Source organism: Schistocerca gregaria, chromosome 7 (genome assembly GCF_023897955.1).
Source record: "Schistocerca gregaria isolate iqSchGreg1 chromosome 7, iqSchGreg1.2, whole genome shotgun sequence".
Lineage (NCBI taxonomy): Eukaryota > Metazoa > Arthropoda > Insecta > Orthoptera > Acrididae > Schistocerca > Schistocerca gregaria.
Window position 1 is genome coordinate 346468688 of NC_064926.1, and position 20176 is coordinate 346488863.

The 20176-nt window shown below is 42.2% G+C and overlaps 1 protein-coding gene across 1 annotated transcript in view; it reads right to left on the reverse strand.

Annotated features, from left to right (window-relative positions):
• LOC126281411 (glutathione S-transferase D7-like) overlaps positions 1 to 17001 on the reverse strand; it is a 96154-nt gene extending 79153 nt beyond the window's left edge. Inside the window, exon 1 of the mRNA XM_049980348.1 lies at positions 16897 to 17001. The gene's annotated coding sequence lies outside the window, so the exon portion shown is untranslated. The remainder of the gene's footprint in view (positions 1 to 16896) is intronic.
• Between the last annotated feature and the right edge of the window lie 3175 nt (positions 17002 to 20176).

The window sequence follows — 20176 nt, forward strand, 5'->3', positions numbered from 1 at the left end:
GTGAAGTGAATATTGCTCACTTCAAAGCTTATTCGGACTAGTTAAGAATATTAAAGAAATCATACAGTATGGGAAGTCGCAAGACTAAGAATTTTTCTTAAAGATACGTGTGAACGAAATGCCACTAATTCGTAGCCGATGTGAAGAGGATGTGTACTGTTACCTCCACATCTGCTGTTTCTACACAGAATGTAAGGTTTCGTGAAATAACTGTGAGCAAACCGAACTTTATCATCTCGAGCCGAAAAAAAGACAAAATATTGTGCAACTGGTTAATGCTCTGGCACATTCCTATATAACAATTCCAGTGATAAGTAATAATGGATGCTGTTTTTGCAGGTTTATAACCGTCTTCAGTGCCCCAACGGTAAATTAGGACCAAAAATAAGGCTGTTTAGTGGCAAAATTCATCTTTCGACTGAACATTAGTTTTTAACGAAATTGTCGGACAATATAATTAAGATAGGTTCGTGCCATTTGGTGTTTATTAGGGAACAATATTCTTAAATTTCTGTTATTTGTGCATTATTAGTTTACGTCGACACGTTTTGGACCCGCCAGGTTCGCCGAGAACGCTAATACGCTGCTCCCTGGACTCAGGTAGGAGCGCTGGCTCCGGTTCGAATCCGCCCGGCGGCTTAGCGACGGAAGCCGGTGTGCCGGCCAGCCTGGATGTGGTTTTTAGGCGGTTTCCCACATCCCACTAGGTGAATATTGGGCTAGTCCCCATATCCCGCCTCAGTTACACGGCTCGCAGACATCTGAACACATTCGCACTTTTCCATGGATTTGCACTCGACACAGACAGTTGGGGTACACAAATTCTGTCCCATGGGGTACGGGGTGGCGGCAGGAAGTGCATCCGGCCACCCCTTAAATTAACCTTGCCAAATCCGATTAACCATGCTGACCCTGCATCATTGCGGGAAAATGGCACAAACAAAAGAAAGAAAGAAAGAAAGAAAGAAAGTTTACATCGACAAAGTTTGCAAATTTCGTTTAGTATACTTGTCATGCAAGACAATAAGCAGAGCGACGGCCACAACCATTTCTTACTCTGCCACAATTCTTTCTAAATAAGATTAGCAAGTATTTGAGGTTCCTGGATGCAGTGGTTTTCCTTTCGCCAGGTGTGCCTGTTGTAAGGAAACTATTGTGACGACTACGGGAAATACAGAAGGAATTGTTTCGTTGTTGGCAAAATTTACATTATTCCAAAATTGTCATACGAATTGCGCTACAGGAAATATTATAAAATGATGTGTATTTAAGCAATATTTCAAATTTCCAGTTGATGGACTGTAACGTAACATCAAACACTACCATAATTTATCTTCTTCTGCTAGACGCTTTTGTGAGAATTATATCTGCAACAGTTTAGCTGTCAGTGTGAACTGCCTCTTATTCAAAAAATTACCTGTGACATTTTTTGTATGGTTTAGGTGCATGCGGCAAAAACGAGTAACTTCAACAATTTTTAAAAAGTACTTGCAGCGTGCGTCTTAGCAGCTAAAATTCTGACAGTGCATTTCATTCGTTGTATTCGTTCCACATAAATAATTCAGGGTGCCTTGCGGCGTGTCGGATTAGCAGAGCGTGTACACAGTGTCCTCGGCTATTTAGTGTATATATTTTAATTTGTCTTCCCTACAATTTTTGCCTTCTACAGCTCCATCTTGTGGCAATGAAGTTATTGCTAACATCTTTAAAATGTCCTGTTATCCTATACCTTCTTTTAGTTAGGGTTTTTCGCACCTGTTTCATCGCCGTTTTCGTGGTGAACATCACATCTAATCGGTTCATTTAATTTTCAGCATATTTTTGTAACACCACATCTCAAGCACTTCGACACTCCTCTTGTCAATTTCTTTACAAGTATGTAATGAAATCAGGTGGAAGTCAGACAGCGTTAAATCAGATGTAGAGACCGGTTGACCCATCATGTATACTTCCAGTTCCTCTCTTCCCATCGTAACAAATTAGCTTTATTAGGCAGCGCACTGTCCAGAAGAAATATGTTTCTAATCTTCTGCAGACTAGAACTCCCCCAAAGGAGTTTTTCGTCCAGTTAAAATACTTGGGTACTATTCGTCAGTTATTATGGGACTACTAGGCAAGCGCAAGTAAATTGTTGCTACAAACATGCTCACCTGCTTCTGACAAGCACTTTGACTGCTGTTCCGTTTCTAGCGTGACCACAGCTTTTCCTCAGTAACAAATATGCCCATAACAACGTTATAGAAAGATCCAAGTGTCGCTCAGGACACTGTTTTCGAATTTACATTTCGTCAACATTCAACGGAGCATCATGTGGTAATTTGTTTTTGGGACCGTCGATAGTGTTGCATCTTTGGTAGGCCAATTCGTAAGGTTTGCCGTCTTGATTGGCTCGACACACCTGCAACAATTCCACTGCTGCTCAAAACGAATTACAGCACGATGCTTCATGCTGCGCCGATCTGTTTTCGTTCCTCTATCGGCGTGCTACGGTACTGTGATGCGGCCATTCCAGTGTGTGCCATGACGGCAGATATGAAACTGCAGAACAAAATAATATTTTTTTCGAGATGATAATAAATACATCATGACAGTTCCTCGCATTTTATCTAAATTTTTGTGCGTGACTAAATTTTGGTTTGCCCTTTACGTTATCTCAAAGAAAAATACCGACACGTTTTGCTTCAGTTTCCGATTGCTGAAGGGCTTAAAATCAAGAAGCAGGCTCTTTATGAACCCTCACCATTTTTGGATGAATTCTCATTGGTTGTAAATGTCCAACACACAGTACATGATGCCAGTAGATACTCTTGTTCTTTAATTTCAATTACACCCACACACACATTAGATTCCACGCGGGGTTGGAGATTTTTCTCTGCCCGTGGAATGAGTGTTTGTGTTGCACTCATCATTTCATCATCATGTTTCGTGACAGCGGCTATACTGGATTGAGAACAAATTGGACTGTGCAAAACTGGGAATTTATACGGGCGCTGATGACCGCGCAGTTGAGCGCCCAAACATCATCATCAGACACACACACACACACACACACACACACACACACACGGCTGTTCGAAAAGCGCCATAAACAAAACTTCTTCATATATTAATTTGATACCTACATTATTGCGTAACATGTGCCAGTACAAGGTTAAAATGCCCCTGACGAACACCTTCTCTACATTTTTCGTCTTGCACTCTTACTTACGCAACCGGTTTCCCATTTTCAGTCCCCGACCTTCCCACCGCCACAAGAAACTGCGCTTGTCATTGAGACTCAAACCTCTTACGTCCGCAGGTGAGCCGACAAATCCCGGAGGCAGTGTGTTGGCAGGTGAACACGAAAGCAAAGGAAAAAAAAAGAGACGGGTCAAATGCAAGCCTTTGAGATTACATCTCAAGCCAGATTAAACGTGAGCAATGATCTGCTAGCTCAGTATTCGGCCGCCATACTGCCTTTAAATCTCGCTTTGTCTGGCCAAACGGCTAAAAATGGCGACTACTTTAGCTAACGGGAGAAAAAAGTTGTTGGTGCGTAACTTCACTGCGTTACGTTTTATATGCTGGTATTCTGGTTGCTATAGGTTTATTTATCGATTATCGTTTTTTATTTGTAGTTCACTGTTGCTATCTGAGTTTACATATCATCATTTGTCATTTAGAGATAGTGAGTGGAAGTGTGGACGCTAGAAAATGGAGTGCCAACTTGAGAATTCGGAACATTTCCGACATAGTCTTCTGTTTGAGTTCAGTAGAGGGGTGACAGCAGCGGAGACAGCCAAATGCATTTGGGCCGTGTGTGGGGATAATGCCTTTGGACAGGGCACGACAGGAAATTGGTTTCCTTGTTTTAAGGAGGATCATTTTGACATTAGTGACTTCACTTTCAGAAAGATCTTGGGTGTTTTATGAAGAGCGTTTAAGCGCATTAATCCACAATAATTCATGCCAGTGTATTCTAGAACTGGCAGATGTTATGAACTGTGATAATTCCATCATCGTGCGACATTTTCATGCAGCGGGGAATATTAAAAAACCTGGTATATGGATACCACAAGCTCTAAGCCAAAATCACAAAAATCAACAGGTTGCCATACGTGCATCTCTGATTGCTCGTCATCAACTCGTTCGTGAACAACATCGACTATTCCTATCTTGTGTCATTACTGGGGACAAGAAATGGTGTCTTCATGCTAACATAACTAAAAGAATCAAAGCATAAACTCCCCATACAAAGACCAGCACGCATCCATAAAAGATAGTTATGCACCTGGTGGAACAGTTACGGTGTGGTGTGCTACGAATTGCTTCCCTGAGCTGTAACAATCACTGATAACGTTTACTGTTAACAACTGAGAATTCTTACAGACGCAGTCCAAGATAAAAGACCAGGAGGGCTACGTGAAGTGATGCATTCCACGATAATGGTTCAAATGGCTCTGAGAACTGTGGGACTCAACATCTCAGGTCATCAGTCCCCTAGAACTGCTTAAACCTAACTAAACTAACGACATTACACACATCCATGCCCGAGGCAGGATTCGAACCCGCGACCGTAGTGGTCGCGCGGTTCCAGACTGTAGCGCCCAGAACCGCTCGGCCAGCCGGGCCGGCCCATGATAATGCCCGCCCGTAATACGACAGAGAAAAACTGTAATTTTTCACGCTTTTCAAAAAACAGTCGTTTCGTCGTTATAAAACGTGCAGCATCTCAATTTGCAAATTTGATGCAATATTTTATTCCTTTCTCCTTCACTGGGATGACGTCCACCTCGTCGACAACACTTCATCACAAATAAAACACTCAGACATTGCACTTACCTTCCTTAACAAACGTAACTAATTATATGAATGCGTGGTGTCTGTTCTTTCGGACACGTCCGACTGATTGGCCTCGATGGGCAATGAATCCACCACATACCGTGCAGTTGCACAATTACGTTAGACCTATTGCGGGATTTTCAAATTGCGAGCAAGGAAGGCGAACGGGGACTGCGGACGGGTGCATAGGTGGGAGTGTAGGTCGGCCGAGAGGTGCGCCAAGGTAGTCTGAGCAACTCCGATAAACACTGTGTCCGGGTGGCGCAGTGGTTAACGCGACTGCCTAGTAAGCCGTAGATCCTGGGTTTGAATCCTGGTCAGACACACATTTTCACTCTCGCCGCTAATTCTGCACAGAGTCCCGATACAGCTGACATCAGTAGTTCCTTCCCTTCCCTTTCCACCCCTCCGCCTTCAGTTTACATAATAAGAACGAAACATCGGTCAGCTGACGACTGATGCCTGGTAGGAGCATCAACAACACGCGTCCCGGCAAAAGTACATGTTGGCGACACTAATGGAGCAACAAAATGTAGTGAATGAGTATCTTATTAATAAACGAAGAACAGTGGACACTGGAAGAAATCACTGAACTAAAAGTAAAAAAAAACTGATGTTGGTCGTTAACTATGAGATTTACATGAATAATTGAATAATGGAGATATTTACTTACGAGTTAGGTTTTTGTCAGTTTCTCTGATTTAATTTGATGGTCCACAACTTTTTTCCTATAAAATTTTGCGTGAAATTGGCTAATTCTCAGATGCTACACGTTTCATTGCAGCAAACGAGTGTTTTTGAAAATCGAAAATAAGTTTCCTCACGAAGCTTTTGTAACTAACCTCAGTCGATGCAGAATTTATTGCTTTTCAATTTTGGTAACCTTGGAATTTCCGATTAAACGCTTAGTTTCGCGGGAATTTAAAAAAAAAAAATTTGGTGGTGTTCTTTGAATCATGGCTGAAGTTCCGATCGGAAATCGGGGCAGACTTAGATTACTCATGTCTGAGGCCTACTTGAGTTATTAAAACAGTTTCAAGTATTCCACTAATTTTTGAAACGAAACCGCATTTTTGGAGCTAATTGTACTGGCTTATATGGCATTTGACTGGAATATCCCCCCTCCCCTCCCCCCCTTCTCCCCCGGATCGGTTCAGCAGTCTGGAAGATGTTTTTCCTCCCCACACATTGGCTCCTTTCTTTGCGAAAACTAGATATGTGAGAGTTGTCATTTTTTGACGCACACGGTAGCTGCGCGGTCTATGGTGCCTAGCCACGGTTCGGACGGCTCTCCCCGTCGGAGGTTCAAGTTCTCTCTCGGGCATGGGTGTGTGTGTTGTCCCTAGCGTAAGTCATTTAAGTTAGATTAAGTAGTATGGAAGCCTAGGGAACTGTGACCTCAGCAGTTTGGTCTTTTAGGAACTTACCACAAATGTCCAAAAATGCGTATTTCCTGAAGTGTAAATAAATGGAATCGATGCGTGTAAAAGCTGTCCCAGAAGTGTTGCAACAAACTTCGAGGAGTTGTTGAGCGTGTGAGCGTGTCTTGAGAAACAAATCGAGGATAGGAACCCGTGACTGGAAACGTCATCCAACGACGCTACAGGCGTCGAAGTTACAGGCACCGGCGGTCCTGTAACACTGACGGACCATACGCGGTACTTCTTGCAACGTTGGTTGTTATTCAGTGATCGTGACTGATTGCTACGATCGCCAATGGCGAAGATGGACGTAACTGCTGTGTACAAAGGCCTTGTCTTCTGTGAATGAGATACTCTGTTGCTTCTGTGGATGACGGTTTCGCACATGGGTTCGACGTGCAGTTCATCTTTTTTCTGAAACCCTCTAAAATCACCAATGGTTTTCGGTATACAGGAGAGAAATAAACTGCAAATGGAAACCCATATCAAAAACTGTCATCCACCAAGGCAACAGAGCATCTCATTCACAGGAGACGAGGCCAATCTATGCAGCAGCTGGCTCCATCTTCTCCACTGTCGATCATGTCAGTCAGTCACGATCACTGAAAAACAACATTGCGAGACGTTCCGCTTGTGGTCCGTCAGCGTACAAAGTCACGTTTGTTGCCGCAGGGATGACCTACCGGCGCGCGCCGCTGCCAATAACTTCGGCGCTCCGCAGCGTCGTTGGATGACGTTTCTGGACACGGATTCCTATCCTCGATTTGTTCCTCAAGACACCATCTACAACTCTTCGAAATTTGTCGCAACCTTCCTGGGACACCCTGTGTAGTGTAGTGTTATGTTTGTACTGCGCAGTGATGGTGTTGGGAGATGGGAGATGATGAAACCTAGTGCTGGCATGTACCTATTCCTCTCGAACAACACAAATGGAGCAGCCAAGACAAGCGTCCCCATCCCGCGGACTAACCACAATCAACAGTTTCACATTTCCTTACTTCATGACAGTGCGGAGAGTTTTGGAATTTAACTCAGTACAACGCAAAGTCTGGTGATCGGGATCTTCACGATACCATCTACATTACCTTTGCTCGAAAAATACTGGCAGTGAAAATTTCATCCACCGCCAAGAATCTAAATAGCCTACCTGCGAGTGAAGCCCGTCGACACAGGCGAACACGACAGTTATCTCTAAAGTTAATGCTGGCAAGCGTGCACTGTGCCATGGAAACAGTCACAATAATTACACAGTTAATAACTGCTCTTTAAATAACAGTGACCTAATCGTCAATTTTGATATTATACTCTTTCGAGTCCACTCCGATAGATGAGTGGTCAGCGCGACGCAATGCCGCGCCAAGGGGCCCGGGTTCGATTCCCGGCTGGGTCGGGGATTTTTCTCCGCTCAGGGACTGGGTGTTGTGTTGTCTTCGTCATTGTGTTGTGTTGTCTTCATCATCGTTTCACTCACAGAGGTGGCGACAGGAAGGGCATCGGGTCACCCCTTAAATTAACCTTGCCAAATGAGACGATAACCATGCCGATCCTGCGAACGTGCGGGACACAGGCACAAGGAAAGAGAGAGTATTATACTCTTTCGTCAATTGTTGCAAATGATTTCTAGTATCTAATAAAGCCACCGGGCGAGGTGGCAAAGTTTTGTGTGGCTGTACTCGTATTAGGGCAGGAGGAGGGTTCAAATTCAACGTCTCGACACAGTGAATTATGCTCTACGTCTACATCTATACTTTGCAAACCAATGTGTAGTGCATGGCGCAGGCTACATTCCATTGTGCCAGTTAGGGTTTCTTCCCGTTCCATTCACGTATCGAGCACGGAAAGAATGATTGTTTAAATTCCTCTTTGCATGCTTTTAATTAATCTACTCTTGTCCTCACGATCCCTATGTGAGCGATAAGTAGGAGGTTGCAGTATATTCCTCGGCGCTTTGCAGGTGGGCTTTCTCGAGATAATTTACGTTTATCTTCAAGAGCCTGTTAGTTCAGTTTCTTCTGCATCTCTGTAAACATCCAACGCGGGACAAACAAACCTAAGACACAGCTGTATCTTGAGAATGTCTTTATTGTATCACACGACTAGTTTCGGCGGCACATTACCACCAAGGAAATTACGCTTTTGGCAGTGGTGGAACCTGATTATGTCGGTAATGTGCCGCCGAAACTATTCGTGTGATAGAATAAAGACATTCTCAAGATACACTGTGGTGGTACTTTTTCTCATATATATCATTAAATGAAGTCAGTCGTCCGTGCAAAGATGGACATCCATAAATTAAACGTATGACCATTTATGCTACTCTTCCTGTATATGTTCAGTATCGCAAGCTAGTCCTATTTGGCACAGGTCCCACATACTTGAGCAATATGGGTCGCACGAGTGATTATTTAACAATCGTCTTTGTAGACTGACTGCATTTTCCCAGTATTCTACCAATAACCCGAAGTCTACCACCTGCTAACCCACGACTGAGGCTGTGTGACCATTGCTTTCCATATACAGGTATGTACAAACTCTTACACCCAGATATTTGTATGAGTTGTCCGATTCCAACTGTGACTCACTGATGATATAGTCATAGGATACAACGCTTTTCCGTGTTGTGAAGTGCACAGTTTTAGATTTGATTTCTTGAGGGTATTTTCGTTCTGTCGTTGCAACTATAAAAAATGTGTGTTTTTTTCACTACATGCGTTTCGCTTTATTGAGGTAAAGCATCGTCAGTGATGGTGATTTTCACTTGATTTTTTTCCTACATCGGGAAATACCCTCTGCTAGCACATCGTTGACGTTTTTCTTGTTTAGACACTGACAGTTGTAGTCTCATTTTTAGTTGCTCTGTAGAACTACGCATTTTTTATCTTTTAGACAGCACACTTTTTTCACACCACTGTAGAAAAAACAAAGGAGCATAAAAACGCGAAATGGAAACCGATCTCAGTAACCAACTGTAAGTCTGTAACAATAAAAATAGGACGCATCTTATATAGAATGTTGTATTCGAATTATTCTACACTAGCATCTCCTAAAGTATAGTCCTCCTGAAAAATCTGAAGCCAGACATTGTAGTGGCGATCAGCATGGCAGTCATGGACAGCCAGATGTACCATACGACCACTACTGCAGTTATCTGACTCAAGATCGCGTGATATGGATGCACTGGATAGATACTGTCTGATCAAAAGTATCCGGAAACCCCTACGTAATGTGTAATTGACTTCTAGATGTGACGTGAGGTGGACCCCTCAGTATAAAAGAAGACGGGAAGTATTGTGGTTGTCATTAGGGAAGCAGTAACAGCAGAATGGTTCAGAGAGGGAAGCTCCATGACTTCGAATGTGGACTTATCGTTGAATATCACCAGGGTAACAAATTCATCAGGGACACTTCACCTTTCTAAAGCGGCCCAAATACGCTGATGGAGATATGAAAGTAAAGTGGAAACGCAAAGGAACAACCACAGCTAGGCAGACCGGGTGAACATCACACACTGAAGGGCAGAGACCACAGAGGAGGGTCTGCCACGGTATGGCAAACTACACACGCACGTTGTGCAGACCATGTGCGGCCGAGACCTGACCTGTCTCAGCTTTGCTTGGTCCTTCTGGGGTGTACCCGGAACAGTGCGACATTTCCTTGAGTATTGTGGTATGGGACTTTTTATCGGCACAACTCTCTTCAGTTTGGGAGAATCATGGTGTCAACGCCATTTACCCTTCGCTATTTGTTCTCGTACGAATGACATTCACAGGTTCAGTGGCTATTTGCATAAAAAGAGGCAGTCTAGCGATCTATTGTCACAAAAAATGAAGGGAAATGACAGAAAGACGAATGAGAATTCCCATTATATTTTATACAGTTGTATAAACAACAAGGTACCGCAGATTTGCTATGAAATGATATTACAGCACCATGCACAAAGAATTTCATGTATTAGCTGACAACGAAAGTGCAAAAACTTATATGATACCCCACGGGATTTATTGTCCAGTACATCAAGAAGCGCTTTCTGCTACATTTTCAGACATGGAGCACGTGAAGGAATTGCTAGTACGAGCAGTAAAATTTCTGAAGTCGCTTACAATAGTCCACCGGCAGTTGCAAGAGTTTTCGATGGAAATCAACGAAGAGTATGGAGACTTTATATGTTATCGCGAAGTACGTTGGTAAAGTTAAAGGGCATGCCTGGTACGATTTTTCGATTTAAAATCCGCTATTTCTGAATTTATGAAGGAAAGAGGAGAGCAGGAACGAAAATTAGAACATCTGGAATGGATTGCAGACCTTGTATTTTAAGGGGCTTGACTTCACACTGCTAACAATAAGACATTTCAAGGTGAAAAAAAAAAACTTTTGACGTGATGGGATACGCATTTAAAAAGAAAATGCATTGAAGACTGAAAGGACAATTTCTGACAAAAAATACAGTGCAGTTCCCTAAGGTCACTGGCGTTAAAGAAAGTGTGACGTTTGAATAATTCATTATCGCCTTGAAAGAATTACAGGCATTCTTTCTTAAACGTTTTGAAGACACTGGCAATCTTACATTTTTTCGAACTGTTTTCGAGACAGTTTGCCATTTGAGTTGAAAGGCTCCTGTCCATCTCGAGCTGGAACTGAGTAATCTACAATGTAATTCCCATTTACATTAAAACTGTCCCGGACATCTACATTGTTCTCCTCAGGTAGAGTTTCCACGTCTCCATAATTACGTTGCAAAAGTACTACAATATTTTGATAAACCTAATTGTGTGAAAAACCGTTTATGATTATGAAAGTAAATAAATCAGAAATACGTGGCAACCTGAGCGCGAAAATCTGTTAAACTGTCTGTGTCTGTCCATATGCCTACATTTTGTATTACATAAAAATTTTGTCTTCATTACGCAAAAAATTAATGATACTGAAAATTAGTTTCGTTTGTGCTCTATGTTGAAGAAAAATAAAATACGAAACGAAGTCGCATGCAGTGCTACTGTATTGCCATTTAAATATCGCTCAGACATCATGATCTGCTGGTGGGGGGAGCGTGGGCTGAATTCTTGGTCGCCCCTGCAGCAGGTGATATCGATCTGCTTACTAACTTTATCTAAGGCTAAAACGTTTTAGAATTTTTAATCAGATGATTTGGCGAAACTTTATTTTGAAATTCACTGAATGCATCTCGCCTTGCTCTCTAATCCTCATTTTGATTTCATCCAGCCATTGTGCCACAAGTTACAAATTCGTTCTTAAGAAACAACTTGAGCAAATACAGCTTTCACTAGGAAAGAATTTAAGGAAAGCTGAATTCACTAGATAGGGCAAGAAATACAATTTCGTTCATATTTGGCTGAGGTAGGGGGAAGTTAGGGCAAAAGCTCTCCAGCTAATGAAAAATCCTGTATCGTAGTGTTTCTTTCAGTCATATCCTTGGATGGACTATCTAGCTATAGGCAAGGTACTGTACGAGAGGGCCGTTTCAGTTGCATACACCCTTAACATAAAACTTTTCCCATTCCTAAATCAGTCACAAGTGCCCTTGTAGTAGCCACACATCTGCCTTGTGATCGGTATTGTAGCATCATAGAACAGAGAAAAAGTCCCTAACAATCGCATTACAAAGAAATGAGTTCACATGTTTTTAAAAAAAATCTGTAACAAAATACTTCCTTACAGTGAACAGTAGAGTTCGAAGCAGGTAAAACAGGAGTTCACCAGACGAAAGGTTTTTAGATGAAGCTAAAGTAGAATGAGAGAAAGTCGGGTGATAGAGGTTTAATCGTCATAATCCTTCAGCTGAATATACATATAATAATACAAACTGAATAAGTGTGTTTGCCATACTGGATACTTTAAATAAATGGCAAAAACTAAATCGTGGTAATAGTTTGAGGGCTCATCCAAGCAGTGTGTATTGGTACCAACCACCACAAGTGGTCAGGGGAAGCTAAAATGCCAGAGTAACAGTGGCAGAGGAGCCACTACATAACGATGAGATAATTTTTATCGATCTTAGCAAGTAAAGCTTACTTTTAAGCAAACAAATCTTAAATAACAGAGCCCAGAGTGCTGTTAAAATTTATTTTCGGTGAAGAACACAGCTGCTGGGACAAATAGACAAACACCCGTAAATGAGAATTCTATCAATTGGGGTTTTCAGCTTGTTTAGACGTTTGGTTTATCCGCTACTAACCACAACATCGAAACGAGATCAATCACGACCAACTGCCAAGATGAGAAACATAGAAGTATATATCCTCGGCGTCACAAAGCAGCTTAAACCACTCAATAAAGGCAAGGCCTCTGGTCCAGATTGTATACCAGTCAGCTTCCTCTCAGAGTATACTGATAAAATAGCTCCATATTTATACAACCACTCGCCCACAGAAAGATCCGTACCAAAAGACTGAAAAATTGCTCAAGTCATACCAACACCCAAAGAGGAAAGTAGGAGTAATCCACTGAATTAGAGGCCTATATCACTAACATCGATTTCCAGTAGGGTTTTGGAACATATACTGTATTCGAACATTACGAAGTACCTCGAAGAAAACAATTATTGACACATAGTCAGCACGGTTTCAGAAAATATCGTTCTTGTGAAACACAACTAGCTCTTTATACTTTATCGACAGGGGATGCCAAATTGGTTCCATATTTTTGATTTCTAGAAGGTTTTCGACACCGTTCCCCACAAGCGTCTTCTGATCAAACTGCGTGCCTACGGAGTATCGCCTCAATTGTGTGACTGGATTCGTGATTTCCTGTCAGAAAGGTCACAGTTCGTAGTAATAGACGGAAAGCCATCGAGTAAAACAGTAGTAATATCCGGCGTTCCCAAGGAAGTGTTATAGGCCCTCTATTGTTCCTGATCTATACTAACGACACAGGAGACAATCTGAGTAGCCAAAAATGGTTCAAATGGCTCTGAGCACTATGGGACTCAAGTTCTGTGGTCATCAGTCCCCTAGAACTTAGAACTACTTAAACCTAACTAACCTAGGGACATCACACACATCCATGCCCGAGGCAGGATTCGAACCTGCGACCGTAGCAGTCGCACGGTTCCAGACTGCGCGCCTAGAACCGCGAGACCACCGCGGCCGGCTCTGAGTAGCCGTCTTAGATTGTTTGCAGATGATGCTGTCATTTACCGTCTTGTAAAGTCATCAGATGATCAAAACGACTTGCAAAATGATTTAGATAAGATATCTGTATGGTGCGAAAAGTGACAATTGACCTTGAATAAGGAAAAGTGTGAAGTTATTCACATGAGTACTGAAAGAAATGAGAAAAATTTCGGTTACGCGAAAAGTCACACAAATCTGAAGGCTGTAAATTCAAGTAAATACTTAGGGATTACCTAAATTGGAAGGATCACTTAGATAATATTGTGGGTAGAGCAAACCAAAGGATGCGTTTCATTGGCAGAACACTTAGAAGATGCAACAAGTCTACTAAAGAGACTGCTTAGCCCACGCTTGTCCGCCCCTATTCTGGAGTATTGCTGTGCGGTGTGAGATCCGCATCAGTTGGGACTGACGGATGATATCGAAAAATTACAAAGAAGGGCAGCTCGTTTTGTATTATCGCGAAATAGGGGAGATAGTGTCGCAGACATGATACGTGAATTGGAGTGGCAATCATTAACATAAAGGCGTTTTTCGTTGCGACGGGATCTGCTCATGAAATTTCAATCATCAGTTTTCTCCTCCGACTGCGACAACATTCTTTTGGCACCCACCTACACAGGGAGAAATGATCATCACGTTAAAATAAGAGAAATCAGGACTCGCACAGAAAAATTTAAGTGCTCGTTTTTCCCGCGCGCCGGTCGAGAGTGGGACGCTAGAGAGACAGCATAAAGGTGGTTCATTGAGCCTTCTGCCCTGCACTTTATTGTGAATAGCAGAGTAATCACGTAGATGTAGACGTAGAGAACTACTCATTAAAATCCTTCTCGGTGTACTGCCGCGTCGTGTTACAAAATATTAAAATAAATCGATGTTTCACCCGAGTTGTAGCGGTTCTCTGAGGCAAGAATTTTAACGACGTTGACACCGGACATGAAGCCTACGTATTTATAGGCGCTAGCCTTCTGTCAGCTTGATCGCACCGCTCGATTCGCTTGCAGAAAAAGAAGCTATCACATTCCAACGTCACCACAACCTATAACCAACCTATGAAGTTGTAATGAAATCTAGACCTTTCGCTGCTTACAGGCGATTATAAATATCAACGGGGACAGTTGAAAAATGCGTCCCGGCTCGAGTCCCGGTCGGGGCGCACGTTTTTCAACTCTCCCCGTTGATATTTATAAACGCCTGTAAGCAGCGAAAGGTCTATATTTCATTATAACTTCATTCTTCGAGAGCTGCAAGATCACCAATGATATCTGGACAGATATCAGCTTCATATATAAACAATCTTATCACAATTACAGCAGTTCAAATTTTGTGTCTATCACCAGTGTGTTTGCTCGTTGGAAACACGTTCTGTAGCTCATTCTGTCCTATTTTTTTGCTTCCTCCAAACTGAAGCTATGAGTACAACGGCTATTTGCTTCATAGCGCACATAAGTGTTTGGTGCAGATGATGCCTGTAAACTTTAGCACTGAATACTAGTATTACATATTCTGTCACTGTAAAACGATTATTACACCCAAAATACTCCTGTTGAATTGTTCGACCCATAAGATTTTGGGAAACCCACTGCTTGTCCAAAATTTACTGCCAGAATATTTCGCTCCAGAGTTTTTGACCAGCTTACAGCATAGGTGTAAACCATTTTATACGTGAAGAAAGAAGAATGAATTGCAAATGTCATGACAGAAACTTCCGAACATTCGGCGTTTTCCCCAGGTTTCGTGGGAGATAATAAACACACTGTGATGAAATGCGTTTTGTTTTTATTTCTGTCGTCGTCGTTGTTTTTGTTATTGCTTTTCTTACTACATTTGCTAGTTTTCAGAAGCAATGAAAACGGGATCACAACAATTGGATGTGCTACTATGCACGTAATGTAACCTCAGTTGCGAAGCGGCTTTACTCACACGAGTGGTTGTGTCCGGAAATTTACACTAGTATCTGAACCCGTATTTGTTGATATCACCTTTAAAAGTGACATGTTGTGACAGAAAGGAAGTTCAAAGAATATTATAATGATAATATAAGAAATATGGCATGAAGGAATAAACACAGTTTTGGGCGATGACATTATCTTGTATTTTTTCAGCGGTCTCCCACACTATTCTAGGGAAACAGTGGGCCAGTCCCCACGTCCCGCTTTGGATACGCGCTGCGCAAAACAATTGTAACACTTCCACATGAGATTACTCTAGATACAGGAACATGGGGTACAGAAATTTCGTCCCAGGGAATATCAATATACGCTATAAAAGTAAGTATACAATGTGCGTGCCGCTAAAACTCAAAAAAAAGAGCCGGTACAATCAAGGGAGTTATATAGTGTCGTAGCCCTCTATCCCCTCCATGGAGAAGGTTCCCATTTTTATATGAAGGGCGTGCTTTTGGAGATATAAGGGCTGGGAAGTTTCGCCCTCTAGATATTTGTAGAACATTCCAGAATGTTCCGGAATGTTCCACAATGATACGGGTTGTTCTGGAATGTTTGGGAATAGTCTGAAATATTTGGAAAGATTCCAGAATGTTTGGAAACATCCCGGAACATCTTACATCATTGTGGAATATACCCATTGGTCAGTAGCAAGCATATATATAGCAAGGCCCGTCACGGGTACGAACGTCAGTTTCTTATCAGTGAAGAAGGGATGAACCGACAACGTGGTGCAGTGAGTGAATGACAATGCCCAAACGAAATAGAGCAGTTCTTGCCAGGTCTGAAGCAAAACGGCGAAAACAAAAAGAACAACGAAGAAACGAAACACATGAAAAGCGCAGCGCACATCTAATTTCCCAACGAACGAGAATGAGCACCGAGAGAAGTAGAGAAACCGAAGAATAACGAAATGAAGGGATTGAAGAACCAAGAACTGCCAGACAATCTTATAATAAAACACTGCGAACTCGAGCTAGCCACGAAAATATCATCCCACGAGAAGCGCAGACGCGCACAAGTAATGGAACAGGGTGATCGTCAAACAGCTATCGAATAACATCATCGAAGCCGAACTTATGACTGGAAAGAACAAGGGGCATAAACTACTTACCCCCAGAACACTACTGAACTGCCATTCCAATTTAAGACACTGCAATTTCCAATCAAATAAGCCTACAGTTTTACAACTAACAAAGCGCAAGGACAAACTTTAAAATATTGCGGCATCAACCTGAAAGACTTTTGCTTCTCTCACGGTCAACTATACGTAGCTTGCTCTCGAGTAGGAAATCAGAAAAAATTGTTCATATATCCCCAGGATAATAAAATGAAAAACTTTGTTTATAAATAAGTTTTGAACATAGTTATAATGTCCAATAAATTTTTTTACCCGTTACACTTTAAAGCTTATCCTTTTTTCCAACTACCACACAACCTCATATCAACTCCCTGACCGAAGCCCGGTACTCCAAGTACTATAATAATATAACAATGCCGACCCAAAAGGCAAACGGGTAAGGGGAAAAGAAGAAGAAGAATATTCCACATAAACTGAAAAGCGTACAAATGACTTACGTGACTCCGAACAATGTAACAGCGTGGAGCGCACGTGTCTGGCTGCGGCTGTCTGGCAGCAGCGGCGAAGGCGCCGGGAAGGTCAGTGGTCAAACTGGCGGAAATTCCCGAGCCTTGCCGACATAACACGAACAGCGCCTGCAGCTGTCGACCGCCTGTTGGACAAATTGCCCCGGCTACAATGAACCGTGTACGTCCGTTCAACAACGTGTCCTTCTGAAGCAGCGCTTATGTAAGACTCCTCATCACTGTCTGCCAGTCGTACTGCCAAGGTCCTGGTAAATTACAGTAAGCTAATCATGTAATGTTACTTGTAGAGGCGTGCGAAACACATTAGACACTGTGACGTCAGTGTCCCCAATTTTTTCAAGTAGCAGGTAAGATTCTAAAATTGCAGTTTTTGGTGTTACTCATTTTGTGAGCTTCAAAATGTGTCATGAACCAAAAACAAGATTCTAATGCAGCACATAACAACTGTTACATCTCAGTCGTTGACAGTTATCCACTTATTATGTTCAAGGTAGATCACTTTGGTACCTAAACGATGAAATTGTATCCTTTACCCTTTGGGAAATGAAGAAAGAATGTCATAGGACATTCAAAGCTGTTTGAGATCCAAAGGTTAAGAATTAACAAGCGCAAGAGCATTTGTTGGCTGAATACACACTCTGAATTGCTTTGTTACTTGTATGTAATGGGTGTCTGTGTGTACAATGTGATCCTTGATAATGAAATCAAGATGCCAAAACGGGGTTATCGACAAGTAATAATACGTTAGCGGATAAAAATTTTGCTGTATGTTTATTTCAGAAACCTACTGTCTGGCCGGCTTGGGTGGCTGAACGGTTCTAGGCGCTACAGTCTGGAACCGTGTGACCGGTACGGTAGCAGGTTCGAATCCTGCCTCGGCTGTGGATGTGTGTGATGTCCTTAGGTTAGTTAGGTTTAAGTACTTCTAAATTGTAGGGGACTGATGACCTCAGAAGTTAAGCCCCATAGTGCACAGAGCCATTTGAACCATTCTGAACCTACTGTCTGTTGTAACACAATACAAATCATTTTAAAATATGGAAATGTATCTTTTAAAGTCATTCAGTTCATCATGAGCACATTTAATATGAGTGCTTAAGACTTTAAGACCTAGTTTTAAAACTTTGAGGAACGAATGGTAACACTTTTACTTCTGAGTTATGCACAACAGACGACTGTTTCACGGAAATATCAAATTTTATAAAGGCGTGATGAAATCAGTTTATACCCGCTGTTCAGTTTCCTCTGAGCGACATTCTGTTTCTTGTCATGATGTGCAACATTAACAAAGGCAGTCACATCCATTGGAATGGGAGTAATTACGTACACAAAGAGTCTTAAAATCAAGGCAACGCACTGGTTACACATCTGGTCCCAAGCACCCTGAGTCGGTTCTCGAATAAAGGATGTCGCACGCCCTCCCCCTTTCCCTACGAAATCACTGACGACATCATCGCATCCCCCTCCCCTATGACGTCATTGACGACATCATTGCATTTCACCGCCACCCTCTCATGATATCATGTGCTGTTGTCAGAGTTCTCCTAATAGGCCATTTGCCATTATGTAAAAAAAGGCAGGAGAATCAAAACGTGGTGCGAGATTCAAAACAGCCAAATGTGCTAGAGGTTTCTCCCAACTCCTCTGATTTAACTACTGAAGTAGGCTTCTTGTCCTAAGTACAAATTATCTGGATATACAAGATGGTGTAATGTCCTATTGGCGTGAAATACAAAAAAATGGAGATGGCTGACCACGGATACTGACACAGCTCTATGACGCCAGAAATCAAGATGACGGTCTCCGTATGCTAGGACAAAGGGGAAGTAACCACTCTGAACTTGACTGCTATTTACAACTGACTTCCTTTCAGCGACATCAAAAACCACTTAACATGGTTTCCTTATGCAGGTACCAGGTGATTATATCAGGTTGGTGGATAAGTTCATAGCGGTTTTTTTGCATGTTCATATTTCCTTTGCTGTGGGTTGATTAACTGATTGCTATTTTAATTTGTAGTTCACTATGAACCGTAGAAAATCGAGTGCCAAGAGGAGAAATCGGAACACTTCCGACATGTTCTTCTGTTTGAGTTCAGTAGAAGGTTAACAGCAGCAGAGGCAACCAGAAAAAATTGCGTCATGTATGGGGATACTTTCATTGGACAGAACACAGAAAGCAAACGGTTTTCTCATTTTAAGGAGGATTGTTTTGATATTAATGGCCATCCACATTCAGGAAGACCTTTGGGGTTAGATGAAGATCGTTTAAACGCATTAATCCACCACAATCCACTTCAGTGTACTCGAGAACTGGCAAATGCGATTGAAATGAGACAATTTCACCAAAGTGCGACATTTGCATGCAGTGGGGAAGGTTAAAAAATCGAGTGTAGAAATTCATAAATGTTCAAATGTGGGTGAAATCTTATGGGACTTAACTGCTAAGGTCATCAATTACTACGCTTACACACTAATTAACCTAAATTACCCTAAGGACAAACACACACACCCATGCCCGAGGGAGGACTCGAACCTCCGCCGGGACCAGCCGCACAGTCTACGACTGCAGCGCCTTAAACCACTCGGCTCGAGTGTATGGGTATCGCATGCTCTAAGAAAAATCGCAAAAGTTACTTGTTCGTCATCAATTGGCTCTTGAACGACACCGACCATTCCCACCAAGTGTCATTACTGGTGACGAGAAATGGGGTCTTTATGCAAACACGAGGAAAAGAAAGGAATGGTTGAGCAGCAACTCACTGTACAATGACCTGCACGCATTCAAAAAACATAATCTTATGCATCCGGTGGAACAGCGAAGGTGTAGCGTACCAAGAGTTGCTACCCTGAGGTGTAAAATGCTCGCCTAATATGGCTCAACGAGTTCTTTGCCTCAAAACTATGTGATTTCTACCGTAAAGTGAAGTGAAGGTGTATGTATTATTGACTACTAAAGTCTCTATTATGTGTATCTGTTCTGTTTATTAAATTTATGGAAAAACGTCATGAACATATGCACCAACCTAATAATTAAGGGCAGTTACTTACGGAACTCCACAGTGAGCTGCAATAATCGCATGGCAGCGAATCATGGTAGATGTGCTAATGCATCTCTACCGATTTCTGCTGGAAAAAAGTTAGTCCCAGTTTTGGCCACCAGGATGACAGTACGACATCCACACAGTCATCTGACGAGCCATAACATGATTGTCGACTATCACGAAGAACGACTGTGAGCTGTTAGTAGA